The 22,637-nt window shown below is 58.3% G+C and overlaps 1 protein-coding gene across 2 annotated transcripts in view; it reads left to right on the plus strand.

The window, feature by feature from the left end:
- Window positions 1-939: 939 nt before the first annotated feature.
- The window catches only part of SEMA6B (semaphorin 6B), a 92,403-nt gene continuing 70,705 nt past the window's right edge, over window positions 940-22,637 (plus strand). The window contains exon 1 of one of the 2 annotated variants that reach the window (XM_039516136.1): window positions 940-1,447. The gene's annotated coding sequence lies outside the window, so the exon portion shown is untranslated. The remainder of the gene's footprint in view (window positions 1,448-22,637) is intronic. The other variant, XM_039516135.1, reaches the window with a different exon arrangement.

The following is a 22,637-nucleotide window of genomic DNA, read 5'->3' on the forward strand; positions in this document are numbered from 1 at the left end:
TGTCAACCTCCACCCCAAATCCCGTTTTGACTCCAGCATTTCTAATAGTGTTAAATATCTCAAAAAGTGTTTTTGATTTATGGGGAGGGGGGTCGCACTCCATGGCTGCTATGTGAAAGGGGTCACCAGTGCAAAAGTTTGAGAATCATAAGCCTAGCACAACAGGGGCCTGGTGTATGAGAGGCGCTGCTCTGCCCTGTGGCAAAACAAACCATAATAATACCTGGATTGCCAACCTGGGGTCAGTTCCCAGCTGTGCCGGGTGAGCAGCGGGGGTCTGGGGCCCTGGGCACCTGGCATCATCAGAACCCTCCCTAAAGTTCATGGCCCAGCCCCTAATTAGGGGACCAGCAGGTTTGTCTGTCTTGTCTGAGATTTGGGGCAATAATGGCTCGCACTGTGTGTCCGCACAGCGCCTAGCGCCGCCTTGGTCAGGACCTCTTGGTGCTGCTCCAGTTCCAATCATAAATCAAAGACTATAGTCTCCTAACTAGCTCCAGTGTAGACACAGTGCCCGGGCCCCGGATCCTACAAAGGCCTAGGAAAATACCGAGGGCTGCAATTGTGCCTACAGAGTCAGAGACGGCCCCTGCCCCAAAGAGCTTCCAGTCCTTGGGGACAGGGCGGGCAAAGGGTTCTCCTGACGCTGCGGATAGGGGGAAACTGAGGCACGCAGCGGGGCAGCGATTTGGGAACTGGAATCCTCGCCTACTCTGGCCTAAAACCAATCCCCCACCCCACCTCCGTTGCTGGGCTGGCAAGGAACGAGCCCCACCCGGCCTTGAAATCCTCCCCCGCCCCCCCGGCCAAGCGAGTCCCCCTCGCGCTCCAGCTCCTGCCAGGAGCGCCGGAATCCAGCCCTGCTCTTGCCTGGAGCCCGCCGGGCTGGGTGCGGGCTGGAGCTGCGGCGCAGGGGAAGATGCAGCCTGCAATGTGCGCGCTCCTGATAACGCAGGGGCCGGAGCCAGCAGATACAGTCAGCGCCGGGGGAGAGGGGGGAAGAGACCGGCTCTCCGCCCCCCGCTAGCCCTCCCCCCCCCGCAGGCTGAAAGGCAGCAGGGAGGGGTGGGGGGGGAGCAGGAGCTCTCCTCCGTCCAGCGAGCCAGCCCCCCCCGGCAGGAGCCCCTGGCTGCAGCTGTTCCCAGCCCCCCTCCTGGCCCAGGGGAGGGGTGGGGTGCGGGGTGCCGGGGTTTGCATGCGCACAGCTGGCGGGGAGCTGCATTGCACGGGGGGATCTGTCGGGGGGACACCCCCCCGCCTGGGGTGCGTCTCTGCGCCCGGGCTCCCGGGCGCTGCTGGATGCGTGGCCAGGATGCCAGGCGGGTGTGAGGCAGGGACAGGTGTGAGGGGGAGAAGGAGGAGCGCCGCCCCTTAAAGGAAAGAGCCGCTCGGAGTTGCACGCTGCAGACCGCTCCAGCCTGGCTCCCGGGAGCCGCCGGCACGGTAGGTAAAGGCGCCGGGCGCTGCTGGGGGGCATTGCCTCGATCGGGCGGGGGGGCTTTTCTCCCGGGAGCCCTGCAAACTTTGCTGCTCTCGGCCGGCGATCGCCGCCTCCCGGGTCCGTTTTGGGTGGGGAGAGCCCAGGGCAGGGGGCGCGTGGCCGTGGTGGTGGTGCCGGGGGGTGGGGGGCGCTTTCGCGCTGGGGGGGATTATCCCCTGCCCGGGCAGCAACGTGCCTTTGTGTAGTCAGCGAGCAGCCCCTGCCTTCCCCATCCGAGCCGGGGGCGGGGGGAGCCTGCAGCGAGCTTTTGTTACGGGCTCCAATGCAGAAGGGAACCTTGAAGGGTCACTGGCTCTGCCCCCCCCCGGGGGGGGCTGGCGTTTCCCAGCAGCTGGTGGGTACCGGGGGGGAGGCTGTTACAAAGGGGGAGGGGCAGGAGCGGTGAGGACCCCCCCCAGCTGGAGCTGTTCTGCAGGGGGCTGGCTGGGGGCGAGGTGGAAGAGGTACCAGGCAGTGGCTGCCTGGGTTTGTTTTGTGCTGCTACAAGCCCCTTGGTAACCGGCTGGAGTTGAGGGGGGACCTGCCCTTCACTTGGGGTGCAGCCCCCAGGCTGCCAGGCAGAACCTGCCTGGGCTGGAACCGGGCACAGGGCGCTGGCCCAGAATCCAGCACACGGGTGGGCTGGGGAGGGCTGCCGGGGCCCCCGCCATCGAGACGGGGTGGGGCAGAAAGGGTGACAGTGCCCCCCACCCCAGGGAGCCGTGCGAGGGGAGCTCCCGCTCTGTCCGGATCTGAGGTTTGCCACCACTGGAAAGGTTGGCCCTGCCCTCGATGAGGGGCGAGGCGGGGGGAAGGCTCCGTTCCCCCGCCAGGCGGGTTACCGCTGCCTCCGGGTGCTGGGTGGCCTCCGGCCTCTGCAGCTGCAGGGAAGGTGTCTGCCTGGCTCTGGGTCCTGCTTTCTGACATTCCTGCTGAGGAATAGGATTATTGGCATGAAAGGAGCCAACAGCAGGGGAGTTGAATGCTTTTAAACACGGCGGTCTGGGCCCTGTGATTTACAGGGGCGGGTGGGGGTTCGGCAGGGGGAGCCCCGCTAGATGTCAGTCCACCGGGCATTCATGGTTCGGTGCTGGGCATCAGCCGCCCTCGCCCGGTCCTGTGAACCCCCTGACGCTGGTATGCTAAAGACAGCCCACCTGCGTTCCTGCTCCTCGCGGGGGGGCCCATCCTGCAGGGTGCTGGAGCAGGGCTCTGAGAAACAAAGGCGCTCAGTGCAGGATCGGGCCCCCAGAGGTCCTCCAGGCTGGTTTTCCGTTGGCCTGACGCCTGTGCTAATGTTGAGCCCCTCCTGCTTACTGCTGCCAGGGGCAGCTTTGGGGACGATCACTGTCGGGGTGGGGGACAGGGGCAGACCTGAGTGCCGCCTGGCATGTGGCTAAGGACAGGGCTAAGCAGCAGGGGCAGTACCCCCGCCCCCTGTGCAGAGACCGCCCGCCCCCCCTTTCCCTAAACGCGCTCCCAGCCTCGCCGTAATGGGGGAATCAATAGAGACGCAGCCGTGGGATCTGGAGCCACTCGTGACATCGGAGCGGCAGGGCCTGTCAGTGCTCCGGTCTAGGGCTCGCACGGAGCACGCCGGCTCTGCCTTGCGGACGAGGTTCTCCCGTCTCCCAGGGAGCAGGAGCGGTTGGCTTGGGGATGGGGAAGTGGGGCGTGCCGTCCAGCGCAGAAGCAGCGTTGTAGCAGCGGGACGCGGAGCCTGGCCTGGAGCAAGGAGGTGATTGCTCATCTCTGTGCCGGTTCGTGAAGCACTTAAGGCCTCCAGAGTCCTGTACTGCCCTGAACATCCTGGCAGGCTGCATGGCCCAGTGGGTCAGTGTAGCGCTCCGGATGGGGAAGCGGGGGGACCTAGGTTCTGTTCCCAGCTCTGTCATTGTTCCCTCTGCACGACCGTGGCCCCGTCACGGCCCTTCTCTGCACCTCAGTCTGCTTGTCTGTAGAATGGGGCTGTTGGTATAGCAGTAGCACCTAGGGGTCTCTGCAGAGATCAGGCCCTGCTTGTGCTCGGTTCTGTTCAGATACAGTCCCTCAACCTGTGAGTGTACAGTCTAAATGGACAAGGGCAGGAAGGGAAACTGAGGCACAGGGCGACCTGCCCAAGGTCACAGAGCCGAGAGCCCAGGTCTCCTGAGCCATCTCCCCATGGGCTGTCCTCTAGCTCACACTGCCTCACTTTACCCAGCTGCTAATGACACCACAGCCCCTTGAGAGTGCTCTTCCAGAGGCGCTTTTCATCTAGCCAAGTGTTATTAACGGATGATGAATAACAGCGCTAGGCAAGGACACCGTCCGGGTGGAAATTCCGTCAGAACAAAACTTTTCTGCTCTGCGTCACCAGTAAGAGTTCCGCAGAGACCTCGGGAGAGGACATCAGACAGACAGAGGCAGGCCGGGCTTTCTGTGCTGGGCTTTTCCCCTCTCCAAGGTGTTCGCTTAGTTTCACTTTCTGGGCCAGAACCTTTGGCTGCTGGACACGGCGTTACAGGGGCGCGCCGCTGGCTATGGAGAGCTCGTGCTGCAGCCTGCCCTGTGAATAATGATGAATAACCTCAACCCATTGTCCATTTCACCTCTGGTTCCTCTCCTACCGCGTAAGGGGAATGCAGAACTCCAAGACCCAGTTTTCATTGGAATGACCATAGGAATAAATATTGTTAATGCTAATAAAATAGGTGCCATCTAAATCTCCGTGTCACACCCCTCGGCCCCGTCGCCTAGTATTTTGAATCTAAATTTAGGGCAGGGGCGACATGACGCTAGGGGGCGGATTTTCAACCGCTTAGCCCCCAGCAGCTGCCATGATGATGGCGCTGTCCCTTTAAATTATAACCACGGCCCTTCACCTGCAGCCTGTGCAGGTGGGAGGAGGGGGGTCTTAAGGACATTGAGTCGTTTTTGTTTTTTCTTTGTGCTTTTAATTTGAAATCGGGTCGTGTTTGTGACTGAGGGGCCCAGTCCTGCCAGTCCCCACTGAGGTGGGCGAGGGTGCTCAGTTGCCTGCCGGATCGGGCCCTTCCCATGGAGCAGGGGCGTGGGGGAGGCAGGCTGCCCCTTGGCTGCCTGATGCAGAGCCGTGTGGATGTGACCTGCAGTTCTCCGAGACGCTGGCCCACAGCCTGCCCCCGAATTTCGCCCCGTTCGGATTGGTGGGATGCCATCCCCCTGGAATAGCCAAACTCAGGGCTCTGTCATCACCATCTGCCCGTGGTTGATGGATCAAGGGGTCAGAGCCAGGGGGCTCCCAAGTTGTCTTAGCTGCCGAGCCGGATTCTTTTGCAGCGTGCCGGTGGCGTCTGGGCGGTGGCGAGTCATGTGCCGGAGGGCTGTGCCGTGGGGTAGCAGTGCTGCGGGGAAGGCTGCCTCGTAACAGAGAAGATGTGGGGTGGGAGATTATGGAATGGAGGAAATAGAGTATTTCAGGGGGCATCTTGAGGTAGGAGGCGGTATTCATTGGGTTGCTATGGAGAGGGGGAGAATTGGCGGTGTTTATAGAGGTTCGGGGCTGGGAAAATATGGGGGGATGGATGAAGGCAGCTGGGAAACTTTGCCCTGGCTCGGAGCGCGGCGGGTACCAGCTCGCAGATGGGTTCAAGCTTGGATGCTGTGACCACAGGCACCGTGGAGCCCGCCTTGGATAGAGCCACTTGGCTTTGTGCAGTTCTGGGAGCAGGATCTCACCCGGGGTCGGGGTCAATGGCTTTTGGAGAGCCGGCCATGGCAGGGTTTATAGCCTGCTGCCGTTTGGGCCGACCCTTAACGGCAATGTTTGCAAACGGGCTGCACGGCTTGGCTTGTCCCTGCAGCTTCCCCGGCCGTTTGGAAAGGTCACCATATGTGTGTGTTTTTTATGGCGCTTTCAGGCACACTCTGGCCATAAAGAAGCTGGCTGCTTTGCGGGAACCCAGCCTCGAGTGCGCCATTCCAGCCCCGCTGGCTTATGGACAAAGCCCCCAGGCCCCCTGAATCCTCTGGGCGGCCCGGCTGCTTCAGAGCCAGACCAACCCGGGACTCCCACCTCTGAGCAGGCTGCTGACCGAGGTCGGTCTCGAACTCAGGTTCCTACGGTCGGGCAGGAGGATTGGACCCCCCGGCCGGCCATCGGCAGCGCCCGTGGGTCACTAGTGATCAGCACATGGCTCCTGCTTCCACCTTCACCCTGAGGCTGTCGCTCCTTTGGGAAGGTGGGGACGGGAGGGCACAAGAAGAGGGACCTGGTACCTGGGCAGCACCGGACCCTCATTATTGACTGTGAAAAACTGCTGCCACAAGCAAACCTCCAGTAAGACTCTGTCGCCCTCTAGAGGCGGCTCGGACAATCCAGGCTCGCCCTGGGGGCCGTGGGAGTTGAGGTCACTGAAAACGAGCAAGATCTCGCTTGGAGGAGCCGTCCCCTGCAGCTGGCGTGGGGAATAGTTTTACGAATGAAATGTCGAAGGTCGCTGCCCACCTTGCTGGTACTGGGCCACTTTGTTCCTTCCGTGGCTCTGGCCTTTGTGTGAGCGGTGCGCAGAGTGGGGGGCCGGAGGGGGGGAGGAGGGGCTCGTTAATATGCGGCATTGCAAGAGTTGGCAGGCGGCTGGGCCAAACGCGATCTACTTGGAAAGGGAGCTTGGGGATCTGGCGCTGAGGCTTTCCTCCCAAAGGGAGGTGGGGGGGGGGGGACTGCCGAGAAACCCGAGAAACTTCCCAGCGTTCCCGGTCGGAGGCTGTTGAATTTGGTTGCACACGTCCACCCTCCCGGCATGTGTCCCTCTGGTCTGTCTCTGTCCTCCCCCTCGTACCCCTCTGACTCTGTCGCTCTTGCATCCCCAAACCTGCCCCTCGGGCTAATCTAGCATGTGTCTGTCTCCTCTGTTGATCGCCCGCTCGGGCCGGCATGGATGAGCTGGAGCTGGGAGGCAGCGTTCAGCGACCACAGCAATGATCACATCTCCTTGGGAGGCAAAGGGGGAGCGTAGATCCCCTTTGTCCCCAGGGCACCTGCTCAGGATGTCCTCTAATCTGGCCGCACGTGCTGGGGAGCACAAAGTGGGGAGACCTGCTGATGCTGCCCCCGGCACTCACTGGCCTGGAGAGGCCCGAGCTTCACTCCTCTTCGCTTAGGGGCGTGGGTGGAGAACCAAGGGGAACCTGTTTTTAAAAGGCCAGCTGGATCGGCTGCTCATCGTGCGCCTCCCGAGTGCCCATGCTGCTGGGTCGCAGGGCCTGAGCCCGCAAGCCAGGGCCTCACTGAAGCGACTGGGGCAATTTGGGGGAGGAAGGGCTGCTCCCACGAGCCAGGCCTCGCAGGGGGAGGCTCTCATTTGCTCCAGGTATTTTCAAGGCCTGGCTGTTAAACTCCAAGAAGCGGTTTATTGCCCTCGTGCTGCAGCTCCTCTGGCTTGGGATCCGGGCGTGGGTCGGGTTGCCTTGCCCTGAGCCCGCAGGAGCCGCATCCCAGATGCTGGAGAGAGGACTGGTCTCTTCTCCTCCACCCACGCTGCCTGGAGCCCGGCTCCCATGTCAGCCGGGGAGCCGCTTGTAAATACGTCTTCCTTCCGCCCTGCCGTTCAGATAAACAATGGGAAATTAACGAATTCAAACCCCGAGCCATTCAGAAGCAGGGCTGAACGACTCCACGCTCGTGTGCTCCGCTGAAATGCAGGGACGGGGGTGCCTGGTGCTTTTCTCTTGGGGCAGGATCTGTGCGTAACCCCTAGCGATGGCAGACGAATGCTTCCCTGGCCAGGATGGTGGGGAAGGCTGCTCCCGCTGCAGTCCAGTTTAAGGTGCTGAGGAGCAAGTTTATTACTAGTTGTGAAAGTTAATCTGATGGGCAGGACCAAATTCCCCGATTGTGCAAGGGGCTGTACAGACACAGAAGAGACAATCCCCACCTTGGGGGGGGTGGGGGTCATGCACAATTTAAGGCCCCTGTTCAGGACTGCCTCTACGCATTCCGGGGGATTGAAATCCATGGGAGAGCATAGATTTTTTTCAGGCCAAAAGGGACCATAATGTGGATCTAGCCCGAGCCTCCTGCGTTCATGCAGGCCAGAGAATGATTCCTGCGTCAGTCAAAGCCCATAACTTCGGGCTGAGCGAGAGCTTGTCTTTTGGAAACCCAGGCAGGGCTGGATCAAAAGGCTGCAAGCGAGAGAGAATCTGCCGCACCCCTAAAGTTACGCTCCTGCTTAAGTGCTGCCCTGACTCAGAGCCTGAAAGAAAACTCCCGTTGTGGTTAATGTCACTATGTCCATTTACGCCAGCCGAGGTGCTGCCCCTCGGAGATTTGTGGGAGCTCTGGTTGCAGGGGGAGCCAGCTTTGCCTAGGCTGCCGAAGAGTGAATGAAGAATTGCTGCCTTAGTGCTAAATTCTCTGATGTTCCTTGGCTTAATGTTATCAGCTGGCCTTGTGGTTTGTGTAATTAATGATACTGGCGTATATAAAATCTGATGTAGCAATCGCTGGATTCGGATGCGTATATCTAGGCAGTGGATAGGGACAGAACGAGGTCGCTTGCGCCTCCTCCACGCCAGGGCAGGATTTTTCCCCCGCAGCGTATCTTCCAGTCATTTTGATGAGTCCAGTTTAAGAGGCAAATTTTGAAACCAACCTCTGCTGTTTGCACGTGCACTTTAGGCACGCTGGTATCTGCACAAACACGAGACTGTGCTCCCCAGTGGGTATCTGTGCAACCCGATGGAGCAGCTGTGCATCCAGGACCATCACGTGCACGTTACCGAGGTTAGAAACCAGGCCGAAAACGTATCTTAAGGCCCAGATCCTGTAAGAGTTAGGAGCCTAAATACCTCGCAAGTTATAGGCTTATGTTTTTAAAGGAGCATGGGTCGGGGGGGGGGGGGCAGTACAAACACCCACACAAACTTATGCTCATGAAATTACTGCTGACAGAGGAAGGCTGGGCTAACGGATGAGGCACTGGGCTGTACTCAGGAGATTGGAATCCGGTTCCCAGTTCAATCGCAGCCCCCCGGTGCGTGACGTCAGGCAAGTCACTGAAGGTGGAGTTCTGTACTCATTGAAGGCAATGGGAATTTTACCCCCGACTTCCTTTCTCCCACCCTCTGTGTTATCTGTTTAGATGGTAAGCTTTTCGCGGCAGGGCCTGGCTCTCGCTCCGGGCACATGCAGCACCTAGCACCCTGAGCTCTGCACGGGCTGCTGATAATTACAACTCTCTGGAGTCTGCCAAGGCAAAAGTAACTCTCCTCCCGGGAGTCTCAGCTTAGTCACTGCGTCTCCTGCCTCTTCCATAGCATACGGCATGCATTCATCAACATAAACACTAGTAAAGAAACGCAGGAATCAAAAAGACTACAGATGCGCTGCATTGCTGAGCGAGGATATTTAACTCGTTCATTTCCTGCCTGGAGAGTATTTGATGGAGTTTTTGGAATTTAATTTCCCTAGTGGATTTTTGTTTGGTTGGTTTTTAAAGAAACAGAGGCAGGGAAGGAAGGCGTGTAGGACGTGACGGAGAGAGGGCTAGACGGAAGTAGTGGTAACTTACCCCAGAAGCGGTGCCACTGAAATCAGGTGCCACTGGGCATGAATGAGGGGGCAGAATCTGGCCATTGTGTTTAATAGATTTTCCCAGCCTTCCTCGCAGGGAGGAGCACCTTCCTTCCCCTATCACCTGATAGATCTTGGTGGGTCTTTTTGTGGAGTTGGGTGCTATTCGGGTGGGGGCGGAGCTTCTCATTCCTAGGCATTGGCAGACTGGATCAGGCCCCAGATCCATCCAGCCCATTATCTGGTCTCTGGCAGTGGCCAGCAGCTGATGCTTCAGAGGAAAGTGTACGAACCCCCCGAGGAGTGGAAGTGAGATAACCCGACATTCCCCCCTGCCCCCCCCACACACATTAGGTCCCATCTCGACCCCCAATAGCTAGAGATCAGCTTAAACCCTGACGCCTGATATCGCTTCTGAAACACTCCTTGGCATGAATTAATGCTAATAGGCGGGTGATCTACAGCTCCAGGTGCTTTTGAGTATTGTTATCTTCATTCCTCAGATGGGGACCCAGAGGCCCAGCACGGGGAAGCCGCTTCCCAGGGATCAGATCAGTCAGTGGCACCTCCCGGCTCATCCTGCCCCACTGCGTGTGTGTGTTCTGCCACAGGGACTGATCCCAGCCCTGCCTGGGAATCTTTCCATTGACTTAATTATAGTATGTAGTGTCAAGGCGGCCCAGCGGAGGTCCGGGCCCCGATGTGCTAGGCTCTGTACGCACACAGCAAGAGCCAGTCCCTGCCCCCAAAGTGAGCGGGGAAAACTGAGGCACAGAGCGGGGCAATGACTTGGCTGAGTCACCCTGCAGAGCCAGGGATAGAATCCAGGTCTCTAGAGGGTTAGCTCTGTGCTCATTCCACTAGGCCATGCTGCTTCGGCTAATGACTTCTGTGGGCTTTGGAGCAAGCCCTAACTTTGCAGGTGCTGCGCGTGCCGGCACCAGAGCCAACTGATAATACAATTTTGATTCTCTTAGTAGAGGGAGGGGGAGAAAGAAGCTTGTCTGAAGTAGAGTGAACTCCCAGCGGGGCTGGATTGAGCTAACAGGATTTCACTCCCTGTTTAATTACAATTTTGTAAAATTAAAAAAGCAAAATAACCCCCCCCCTTGTCTCTTTCTGCATGTCTCTGCCGGCCTCTGGAGCCTGGCGGAGCCTTCTCCCGCTGAAGGGAAGTGGATGCTGACGAGAGCCCCCCATTTCTTGGAGAGCTAGTGGTAGCGGTGGGAGCTGGCAAGGGTTCCTGGTGGAGCGCGGCACCCAGGCTGCATGTCCCAGAAGCCCAAGGAGGCTGGGCAGGCTCCTTGCGGGGGGAACTCGGTTGCTGTGGCAGATCAGCCGTCTCTTAAGAAGGAGACGCAGGTTGGGGCCAAGGTCGGGGGTGTGAGCGGCAAAGAGATGCCCACCGTACTGTCACTTCTCCAGCCGCTCCATCTCCCCTGGAGCGTCTCAGCCGCTCTCGGCTTTCAGGGTGTTTTCTTGGGCCTGTGAGTGCGAAGTGTTTCCCAACTGCATCCTGCCTCCTTCTCCCACACAGGCTCCACAGCTCCGGGTCTGGCGTTTCTCTCCCCGGCGGCTGCGCTAGCGTCTCCGCGGTGCTGCCGCCAGACAGGTTTAGCCGCTTCTTTGGCAGGACAGCCCGAGTGCAGCTTCAGCTCTGCCTCATCTGTCCCGCTGGCTGCCTGCTGCCCGGGCGGCTCCTCGGGCCCCGCCCGGCTCGGGCCTTGCTCTCAGAGGGCAGACGTGTGCCCGGGTGAGCTGGGTCGGGGGCATTCCAGCCTGGGAGCCTGCGGGGATGGGTCCTGCTTGCTCTTGAGCCCTGGGCATAGATGGAGGCAGCCGGGCTGGCGTTTTGATGCACCACGGCTGATCCAGCGCATCTGCGTTTGTAATGCACCGACGTGGATAATCTCAGGCCAGACGGCCCCACTTGATCACCTCGGCCAGGCCGCACCATGGACGTTTCCTTGAGTTGCGTCCCGGGCAGGTGCCCAGGATAGGCAGAGCTGTGTGATCGGGGGGGCGGAGGGGGGCTCCTAGCCGCCGGCAGGGGGGATTGCTCGCCCTGGCAGGCCAGGCGCGTGGCAATCCGTGGGCTGCTGTTCTGTGGCCAGGCTCCCGAGGAACTCGGATCTTGTCGGGCTTTGACGTCTGTTTCCCTTCTTTGTCCTTTCACTGGGTTTATAACTCCGCTGGAAAATCATTTTTGCCTTTGGGGCCGGGCTGGGGAAACTTGTTTTGGGTGATGGGACTGAGGGCGGGATTGTATCCAGGCCTCCTCCCCTGACTGCTGGGAACCGAGGAAGGGGATTTACTCAGCCCTACCCAGACACGCTAGCCTGGCAGGGAACTAGAGGTGGTGTCCAAAGAATTCGGATGTGTCCTCCAAACATTGCTCCCTCTCTGCCTCTGTTCAGCAGCATTTGCATCTGGGGGTTGGAGAGCGGGGCCCCATCTCTAGGGGACTTCGACTAGGATTTTACCAGGGCGTAAAGGAGTTAAGGGCCCAAATCCCGCTGATTTTCCAAAGGGAATTGGGCGCCTAACGCTCGCCTTAGCACGCTAAGCAGTGGCCAGACTTGACCTGGCTCAGATGGCTGCGTTTGAATGAGCTCAGTCTCTTTAGTCTGGAAACAGAGACTGAGTGGGACACGATCAGGCGTCATCAGAGCGTGTCTCATTACCCCCATGTGACAGGTGGGGAAACTGAGGCACGGAGCGGCAAACCCGCGTGGCCCAAGATCACTCAGGAGCAGAGCTGGGGATAGAACCCAGGTCTCTTGACACCCGCTCTCCTGCCCTGCCCAGAAGACGATGCTGAAATTGAGGACGGGGGGCGGGGGCAGGGGGGTTAGGGAGGGGAAATTGTTTTGGAAAGTTCCATTAAAATCTCCGTGTCGGGTCTCCGCTGGCCACGAGCATTTCCCATCCCCCGGTCCTCTCCCTCTGAGGACGGAGTGACATGTCCTTGGCTCATGGGCCGCAGGGGAATCCCACGCTGGGATTGGAGGGAGGGATCCAATGCACCTTTGCATTTGGGCAGGGAGCATGTGGCTGGCTCTTGTTCAGCAGGGCCGGTGAGGATGAGGTGGGTACCGTCCGAGGCCAGGGAGGCAGGACACGCCCTCCAGGGGAAGGGGATTGGCGGTGTAGCCCCAGCAGCCTGGCTCCGTCGGAGGAGGCAGCAAATCCCACTCCGGTTTCAAGCGGTGGGAACATAAGTCTTTTTTATGATCAGCCCCATTCATCATCTCTCTGCCGGGGGACGTCGAGATAAAGTGCCGGTAAATTAGAAAGTGTTAAGAAGGCGATTTGGGAGGCTGCGAGCCTGGGGTGATTAGAAATCCTTCTTCTCGCAAAGCTGCCCTGGGAACAAGGACGCGCCAGGCCAGCCCGTGGCCAGCAAGCCACGAAAACACCCCCCACCCTCAGGAATAGCCACTAGGTCCCAGTGCCCAGCTCCCACGCCATGGCGCTGCCCGTGCCTTTGGGAGCGGCTACCAGGCCTGGAACCCTTTGTTCTTGTAGCCAGGAGGGCGTCCGCCCAGCACTGATTGTAGCATCAGGACTGGAAGGGACCTCGAACGGTCGTCTCCTCCAGTCCCCTGCACTCAAGGCAGGACTAAGTATTATAGACCGTCCCCGACAGGTGTTTGCTGTCCCATGCTGGTTGCCTTAGGGCGGAGGATGGCGCCATGAGGCCCAATGGGATCCTCTCCAGTTCAGGGAGTAGGCGTGGCCTAAAAAGACTACATTTCCCATGATGCACCACACAGCCTGCACACACGCGCATGCGCATACACCCCCAGTCTTGAGCCGTTGACCCGGCAGAGGCGGCGTTCCCGGCCGGTAGTTCTCAGGGGTGGTTACTGTTGGGTAACCGGTGCAATAGCAGAGAGGCCGAGGAGCAGGCGGGCAAACTCGCCTCTCTGCCAGGGCGCTCGCTGCGGGCCACGACCGAGGCTCATTGATGGAGAAGACGGGTGGTTGTGAATGGGTTTGTCTCTCTTCCTGGTAGATTGGAGTGGGAGGTTGGGAGCTGGAGTCAGTGATGGGGGAGCCCTGCAGGATCTCTCTACCAGGGCAGGATTTCTCCCTCCAGGGCGTTCTCCGGCGCTCCAATGGAGCGGGCACCTCTCTGGTACAGAGCCCAAGGCTGAGTCTAGGGCTGCTAACGCCAGGCCCCCAGCATGCTCTGTGGCCAATGCTGGAAAGAGCCGCCCCGACCCTTGAATTCGGTCCAAGTGGGGTCGTCAGATCTGGGTACCACACGCTTTGCTCCGCGGGCCAAATTCAGAGGGGAGTCTCGACAGGTGTAACTGTCTCCCTGAGACCCCCTTCCATGGGCACCACGCCCCCGAATGTGCTCAGCCCCGGGAGTCTGTTCGTTGCAAACACCTCTGCCCCAGGGGTCCCGCTCTTCTGATTGGTTTTTGGTCCGGGGCCAGATCCCCAGCTGGTGCAAATCAGCCCAACTGCACCCAGAGGCCGGCGGGGGTGAGAGTAGGGCCGAAGAGGCGGCAGGTTAATAAGTGTGGGTCAGAAGGGGTGAGCTCTGAACTGGGCAGGCCGGCTGGCCCCCGTCCTGCCGCATGGGAGTGCCTGCTGCAGCGCTGCGTAATATCCGCCAAGGGGAATGCTCTGACTTGGACGGCTGAGGTCAGTGCTGCGAATAGACCCGTGACCGCCCAGGGCCCAGCCTGCCAAGGGAGCAGCCCCTGTGTCCAGGCCAGAGGGAGCCGGCCTGGCAAATGGAAGCCCTAAAGCAGCACGGTCCTCAGTCCCCTCGACTCCCCGGATCCCCCTCCAGAGCTCGCCCCCTAAACCAGCCCCGTCCGTCCACTCCCTCAAACCACCATCCACCCACTTGCATGTGCCTGAGCATCAAAGCCAGCCAACCCCCCAACACTGTCCGCTGCCCCCCAGGCAAACCAGCCCCCACCTGCCCTCTCACCCCATCACTGTCCGCTGCCCCCCAGTCAAACCAGCCCCCACCTGCCCTCTCACCCCCATCACTGTCCACTGCCCCCAGGCAAACCAGCCCCACCTGCCCTCTCACCCCATCACTGTCCACCCTCCCCAGGCAAACCAGCCCCACCTGCCCTCTCACCCCATCACTGTCCGCTGCCCCCCAGTCAAACCAGCCCCCACCTGCCCTCTCACCCCCATCACTGTCCACTGCCCCCAGTCAAACCAGCCCCCACCTGCCCTCTCACCCCATCACTGTCCACTGCCCCCCAGGCAAACCAGCCCCCATCTGCCCTCTCACCCCCCATCACTGTCCACCCCTCCCCAGGCAAACCAGCCCCCACCTGCCCTCTCACCTCCCATCACTGTCCACTCCCCCCAGGCAAACCAGCCCCCCATCTGCCCTCTCACCCCCATCACTGTCCGCTCCCCCCCGGTCAAACCAGCCCCCCATCTGCCCTCTCACCTCCCATCACTGTCTGCTCCCCCAGTCAAACCAGCCCCCATCTGCCCTCTCACCCCCTCATCGCTGTCCGCTCCCCCCAGTCAAACCAGCCCCTTCCATCTGTCCATCCATCTCCCCGTCCCACAGCACCCCAATCCCCAGCATTTCCATTCCCGAGCGTGGCAGACAGATCCTCAAAGGCCTGCCTAGCCCGGGGGTGTATTCTCATCTCCATGCGCTGGGAGCTGCATGTTAATCCTTGTGCATGGAGATGAGGAGCTGTCCCAGAATGCTCTGCTCCCCTGGCTGTCTCCCACCCCTCACTTCTAGTTTGCTGTAATGGGCTCATTTTTCTGCCCTGTTTGTCCACCCACCCGCCCCCAGAGAGAGACACATGCCCTCAAACTGCACACATCCCCCCCCACACACACACAGACATGTGCACATCATATACACACACACAGGCACACACGCACCTGCGCACCCGCAGCCGGGCTCCTGCAGACACGCCCGGCACAACACCACAAACACATGGCTACTACACACGGTGACGCCACGGCATGCACCACTCACTGGACTCCTGCTAAATTCAGCACAGATCCCCCTACGCCCCCAGAGACACACTCGCGTACACCGCACAGCCACACTACGCACACCGCCACACACGCGTCGCACGCAGCAGCCGAGCGAAATTGGGCCTGACCGGTCATCTGAATTTTGTAACAAACTCCCTCTCCCCTGCCCCCAAAGCCCTGCGTTCGCTTTCTAGCAATGCGCAGGAGCCGGTGTGGAGCGGGCGCCTTTTATTAGCAGGCAGGTCGTCGTTGGCAGATCACGAGAGGTTTGCACCTGCTTCCGAATTCAAGGCGCTTTGCTCATCCAGTCGGGGGCAGAAAGGCGATGCCATGCGACCTGCCTGTCGGGTCAGCGAAGAGATCAGATCTGCAAAGTCGCTGCCCTGCAGCCCCGGAATGAGTGTGTGGTGAATTTTGACTGACAAATAAATTTGGCAGCGCGGTGATCGGTTTGCAGGCAGAACCGGAGGTGAAACTCATTGAATAAAGCCTTGATTCTGAATGACCCACCGCTCCCACATGCCTCCGTGTGCAATCCGTGCAGCTGCTGACTACAGCACACACAGGGATGCTCCACACCCTTGTAAATCACAGACATACATGCTATCCATCCTCAAAGCCCCATGGCTAAGCGTGCACACGGACACCGATACACAGGCGCATGCAGGACACAGATACATATCCTTGCAAGTCACACAAATACACACACAACGATGCACAGCCGTGCGCGTGCGAAACATACATATTTGTGTGCACAACCCCCGAGCAGACCACACCCCCACAACGACTCCCAGGTATATGCATCCACACCTAAATAACACAACAAGGCGTGTACACGCCCGCACCCCTCTGCGGATCGCACAGGCTCGCACTGCAGACCCCCAAAGACCTCTGGGTCCGTGCGTGCACACAGATAGTGAAGCACGCGCGTGCACACGCACAGATCTCTGCTCTGTGCTTTCCCAAGCCCTTTGAAATCCTCCTCAAAGGTCCGCTCGCTTTGAACCGCTCCTCTCCCCGGAAGCTTGAATCAATAATATTTTTATTCTTTTTTGCCCTCATTTCTTGGGCCTGGATCAACACACTTGGCCAGCCCTGCGCCTCTGCTTCGCCACCCCGCCCTCCGCAAAGCCAGGCCGAGCTGGGGCGGCGAGGGGAGACCCCCGCCGCGGAGATAAGAACATATTGTGGGGCAAGTGGCGAGAGAGCCGAGGCTTTGAAGCCTTTGAATTTTTTTTTAACCTGGTAGCTTAGCCTCAGTGATCTCTCTCTGCCGCAGAAGTGTTCGCAGGGAATGGTCCATGCAGCTGAAAAGGGAGCGGGGGTGGGTGGGACATCAGCGTGCAAAGGGAGGCTGGGGTTTGTTCGTCTGTGTGTATGGGAAAGTGATGCTATAACTGATTTGCAACCCCGTAGCCTGCCCCCGGCTGGGTTCCTTTGAGGTCTCGCCGGCCCTGCTGTCCCTAACCCCGTGTGCTGGGAAGAGTGGGGAGCTCACAGGTGTTCCTCCAGTGCCCCCCCACTGTACCCCACTTACGACTGGAGCTCGGATAAAAGCAGAAGAGGCACTTGGGGCAGAGGAAGAACATCCCAGCAGGCCCCTCTCTCGGCACGCAATAGCACTTGGTTCCCGGTCACTAAAGGGTTAATTCCCAGGGCAGCCATGGGCCCTTGGTAGACCCCCCCACCACTGCCTTTCACCCTCCCTAACTCCCCTCCACCTCGTCCCAAATTCATGCCCAGCCCTCCCGGCCCAGGGGCTTGATGCTTCCCCGGATGGAGTCCCCGGTCGTGTGAGTGTGGTCTGCGTTCTTTGTTCCTGGATGTGTACGTTTACATTTAGCTGTATTAATGCCCTTACTGTTTGCTTGCGCTCAGTTTGCCAAGTGATCCAGATCACTCTGACCTGTCCTCTTCAGTAGTTACCACTCACCCAATTTTTGCATCATCCACAAACTTTATCAGTGACAATCTTATGGTTTCTTCCAGCTCATTGATACAAATGTTAAAAAGCGTCGGGCCAAGAACCAATCCCTGCAGGACCCCGCTGGAAACACGCCCACTCAGTGACATTTCCCCGTTTATAATTACATTTTGAGCCCTATCATTTAGCCAGATTTTAATCCATTTAATGCGTGCCCTGTTCATCTTCTATCGCTCTATCAAAATGTCATGAGGTACCAAATCAAACGCATGAGAGAAGTCTAAATGTGTTACCACAACACTATTACCTTTATTAACTAAACTTGTAATGTCATCCAAAAAAGATAACAAGTTAGTTTGATGGGATCTATTTTCCGGAAACCCATGTTGATTTACATTAGTCACACTACCCTCCTTTGTTTGTTATTTGTTATTAATCAAGTCCCGGATTAGCCACTCCGTTATCTTGCCTGGGATCAATGCCAGGCTGAAAGGCCTATAATTACCCCGGTTCTCCCTTTTACCCTTTTTTTAAAAACTGGCCCAACATTAGCTTTCTTCCAGTCTTCTGGAACTTCCCAAGTGCTCCAAGACTTATTGAAAATCAATATTAATGGTCCAGTGACCTCCTCGGCCAGCTCTTTCATAACTCTTGGATGCGAGTTATTTGGACCTGCTGATTTAAAATATCTGAGTTTAATAGCTTCTGTTTAACATCCTCTGGAGATAGTGGAATGGAAAGAGTGTTATCCTCACCACATGATGAGACTGTATCATGTATTTTCCCGCCAAATACAGAACAGCAATATTTATCCAACTCCACTACCTTTTTTGCCTTGTTATTGATAATTCTACCATTTCCATCTCGATTTAGCCTTTCAGAGAGTGTGATTTCCCTGAGTCTTATAGTTTTACATGTATTGGACTGAGATCTCTCTTCCACACCGTGGCTTGATATTCAGATTTGAGATATTGGGATTGGTCAAACAAGGGATTGAGTGATGGGATTGGTTGGATGAGTCACACGGTATTAGTTTTGTTCTCTGATTGAAGGAGTAGGCAAGTGCTCCTCGAGCACGTGACTTAGTGGCATGAACAGTCGTGCAAAGCAGCACAGACGGGCTGCAGCAGATGCTGCAACGTGACCCTCGCCTGGCACTGGTGCACCTCTCTGCAAAGCCCCTTGGCAAAGCTTTGCACGCCAGCTTAGTGAGTGTGACCATGTCTCGCCTAGTCATTGGCCCCAGCCACTGCAACAGCCCCCTATTTACTCCCCACTGGTTGAGCTGCGCCTTTATCTTCGGGGTCAAGGCTGGGGGCTTTTGGTGTGGCATGTCCCAGGTTCGGTCCCTGCATCTGTTGCCTGGCGTTCCTAATGGGAGGTCGTTGATGAAAGCCACGGTTGGGGTCTGCACAAGCAGGGCTGGGGAATGACTGCCATGAGTGACAGCTCAGGGCTCCTTCCAGGCTGGATTCCCAGCTCCTAGCAGAGAGCAACGAGCTATTTCTAGGCCTGCCAGGAAGCAGCTCACCTTCCAGCACAGGAGCAAAGCCGGAGGTGGGAGGCAGCTTCGTGCAGTTGGACTCCTAGAACAATATCCCTTTGTTCCCAGGCAGCATTAGCAGCCAGCAACCTGGCCTGTTCCGGAGCTGTCCGTGCCATCTGAGCACCTCCGCCATCTCGCATCCGGCTGGAAATACCTACTCGCCTGAGGCGGCAGGTTCAAGTGTCATCCCCTGAGTCGATGCATTGGATTAGAGGCAGTTCCCTGCATAGGTGATTTTCAGAGAAGACTCCAAAAGCCAAGTGGGAGATTTTGCAGAGCGCAGTCCAGTTCCTCGCTCCGATTTTATTTGTTCCTTTGAAAATCTCCTTGTCCAGGCTTGTTCCCTGTACAGAGCTGAGGAGCCCCTGGCATGGTTAGGGGAATTGTCCCCAGTTCTTTTGTCCCTTCCTCTCACTTTTATACCCTAGAGGTGGCTGCATTGCAGTGACGGACGACATGATTTCTGGGTGTCCTCGAACATCCACAGCTGCTTTGAGATCTTCACCATCTGTCACGCAGCCGGGATTAGACCACTTGAACTCAAGAAGATTCTCCATATAGGGTGTATGACACACGGTGGAGCAGTTCAGATTGCACCCAGCAGAGGGCAGTGTGCTAGATCCTACTGGAGGGTGGTACAGTAGCCAGCACATTACATTACTGTGGGCAGAATTCTGCAAGCACTTCAGGATCCTTAAGATAATATTTATGAACACCAGCTGCTCTCCTGGTCCGGCGGGCGCGGCACGGGACTTGCCAGGGGTAAGGAGCGAGACTCTGGGGTCCATTGCCTCCGAGACACAGGAGATTGTTTGCAGGTTCCCCCTTCCCACCTTTGCTCTTGAGATTCCTTCGTCTCAGTGTCGTTCACAGTTATTACAAAGCCGGGCGCCGCGTGCCTCGCTGGCTGATGTCCCCGTCTGGGGCTTTGATTTCCCTGCAGCCCCTGTCGTGAGCTCCCCCAGTCAGTAATGGAACGGGATCTGACAGCTCACGGGGCAGACGCCAAGTTCAAAGCCTTTGAAGTGGCGGCTGCGAAATACAGCTCTAGATCTGTGGTGTGCCCCGGAACGGAGACCTCGGAGCGTTGGCTCCCGGAGGAGACTGGCCTGGCCTGGCGGGGCTGCAGCGTGGGAAGGGCTGGCGGTGCATGACGTTGCGGAGAACTCCTCGTTAATAATACACCCCGGCTAATCGTAATAACAACCACCACCTCCCGACCTAGTTAATGAGCATGTCTTACAGTGGCACCTACCTTTGCAGCAGATTAAGAGCCGTGTTTTGCAATTTGATGCATGCACGGATGACACCCTCTCGGGTGTGGGGCGGGAGCTGCCGGGCGGCCCACAGTGGACCGTGCTTTGGGCAAGGCTGCTGCTGTTGCCACGGGGTCTTTGTAGCTCAGAGAGGAGCTGGGCTGATGAAGTCTGTGGTCACCTGCCAACCTGGCATTGAGCTGTCGCTTTTCCTGCGACCACTTGCATGCTGCTTCCTGGTCACCCGAACCCACCAGCGATGGGGCTGAGCTGGGGCAGCCTGGAGCCAAAGTGCAGTAGCGCTCGGAGCTGGGATTTGGTAGCCAAGCGCTCGGCTGAGTGCGCCCCGGTGCCAGGTACGTCCCAGTCTCTTGATGCCAGTTTGGGACAAAGCTGGGGAGGGGGATGGGATGGGGGGGGGGGAGGCTGGTAGGGCAGTTCCAGTCGCTTGGCTTGGTTGGCGAGTTGCTTGGTTATCTGCGTTGTTTCCAGTCAGTTTAGAATGATGGCCTTGGGGTGGGGGCCGCTGCTGTGTGCCGAATGCTGCCTGCTTCACGCTAGGGACAGGTTTGCACACGCGTGTGAGCACGCACACACACACTGTGCTAAGCACCCTGAGTCCATGCCTGGGGCCTCACGCAGAAGACGAATCAGGCAGCCAGCCACTGCGGCGACACGGTTATTTTCGGCACGGTGACTCGATGCAAACGAGCACGGGTACGTCCCCTTGAGCTAGCATTTCCGCCTCTGGCTTGCAGCGCAGGCGCGCCCTGGTCTCTCTGTGCCTCGTTTCCCCCACCTGTATAATGGGTAGAATAGCCCTGTCCAGCTCCCGTAGGGGAATCCAGTGAAGACTGAGGCGCCCAGATGTGCAGTGACGGGGCCATAGATGGACAGTGCCCTGTCGGTGCCAGCACAAAGCTGGTTGCCGCCCTCCTTTACCCTGCGTGCCCTGATCCAGCCGCCTCGCTCGTCCCGCCAAGCAGGAGCTGCACCGGGGGCTTTGCTGCTGTTGAATGTTCTCGCAGCTGCTCGGTCGAGGTGCTGGATTGGGCGACTCGGCGCTCGGGGCCTGGCACAGGTGATGGGCGATTCTCTAGAGCTCCTCCAGCACAGCCGCCGGCAGTAGCTTTGTCCTCGCTTCCCCCTCGACCTCCGCCCCCACATCTGGGTCTCCATCCTTGCACCCAGCCCCCGGGGTCTTTTCAAGAGGATCCTTCATCTTACTGCACTACAAATGAGTTGTTGGAAGTGTCGAATTAAAAGGAACGTTTTCCTACCCAGAGCCCGGCAGCCAGGCGGGACCTGGTGCAGGGAAGATTAGAGAGGAAGTAAAAACAACAGCAAAATAAATGTTATTAGGGCTTCAGATAGTGAGAAGGATGATGAGCAGCGGCCTGCTTTCCCCCCCCCCCCTTCTCATCCTTGGATTGGTTCTTAAAGTTTCTGGTTGCTCGGTTGCTCTTCTAGAGTTTCCTGTTAGCTCTGTATTTGCGGACACTTGTTTGTTATTGTAGGGTTGCCACTGAGCGCTTGGGGCTGTGAGCACAGTTTTGTTATTGTAGGGTCGGTCGTCAGCACTGGGGCTGTCATTATTCCTGAGTGCTGGGGCCGCGTCCACTGGTTTGTTATCGTAGGGTTCCCTAGGAGCTGGGTTGTAGAGTGGAATTGTTTGGGAGCACAACGTCCCTCGTTGTTGCTCTGTTATTGTAGGGTTTCTCGGGGGATGACAGGAAAATAAATTGGAGGCGAGTTCTCATCCGGACCCACCTTCCCCCCCGCCCCTCCATCTGTGGCTTTCCCGGTCGCTTGCTCCCACTTGTCTAATGGAAAATGTAGGATCCAGAAGGAACTGGGGTTGAAATTGAACAAAGGAGAGGCTGGGGCTGCAGGAATTCGAATGGAATTCCTTGCCATGCAGGATATTTATTAACACATAGGCCGGATTGGCCCGAGGCCCGAGACGCAGAAATGCAGAGGAGCCAGATGAGTACTTAAGGGAGAGAAATACTGGGGGATGCAGCCCAGCCCTGGGTTCTGTCCCCGGCCTCAGAGGAGAAGCAGCATGTCCTAGTGATTAGAGCAGGGGGGCTGGGAATCAGGACTCCTGGGTTCTAGTTCCGTCCCTAGCGGAGGAGCATAGTCTAGTGGTCAGAGCAGGGAGGCTGGGGATCAGGACTCCTGGGTCTTCTTCCCAGCCTCAGCAGAGGAGCGTAGCCTAGTGGTTAAAGCGGAGCAGCTAGGGAGACCGGACTCCTGGGTTCTGCGCCCAAGTGGGAGTATGGCCTGGGGATTTGAAGCGGGGAAGATGCTGGGCGGCAGGACTCCTGGAGCAGCTCCCCACTGGGGAGGGGAGCCCGACCCCGTTACCCAGGCCCTTTCCCGGTGCACTCGCCTTCTCCGCAGCAGCCGCCTTGTTCTCCCCTCCGTGGGGACCTGTTAATTCATTGTTCAGTGGCCAGCTCCTCTTCGGAGCCCGGCACTCTGCTCCCTGTGCCAGCTCTGGCCTTCGCCAACCGCATGGGACGGAGGGGAATAAGACCCGGACCGAACCACGGTTAACCCTCAGAACCGACCCCCCCAGGAACGGGTGAGGTGGGGAAGGGCCAGGTGCCAGGACTGTGGGTTGTGTTACAGACACTCCCCAGTTCAGCCTCCCACCCCAGGAAGTGAGTCAGAACCATCCTCCCCATTTCAGGGAAGGGGAGACTGAGGCACTGAGGGATGGAGTGATGTCACCAGGGAGTGGGCGGCCGAGCTGTGAGTGACACCAGGAGTTCTAGCTGGGCAGGTAGAGGTGCCAGTCCACCGAGGGTGTGAAATGCTCACACAGCATCCTGGGAGTGTCCTGGCCTCCGGGCCTGGGGGCGATGACTCCACAAGGTGTATGGTGGCAAGGAATCTGG

Source organism: Mauremys reevesii, linkage group 26 (assembly GCF_016161935.1).
Source record: "Mauremys reevesii isolate NIE-2019 linkage group 26, ASM1616193v1, whole genome shotgun sequence".
In the NCBI taxonomy this organism is placed as follows: domain Eukaryota; kingdom Metazoa; phylum Chordata; order Testudines; family Geoemydidae; genus Mauremys; species Mauremys reevesii.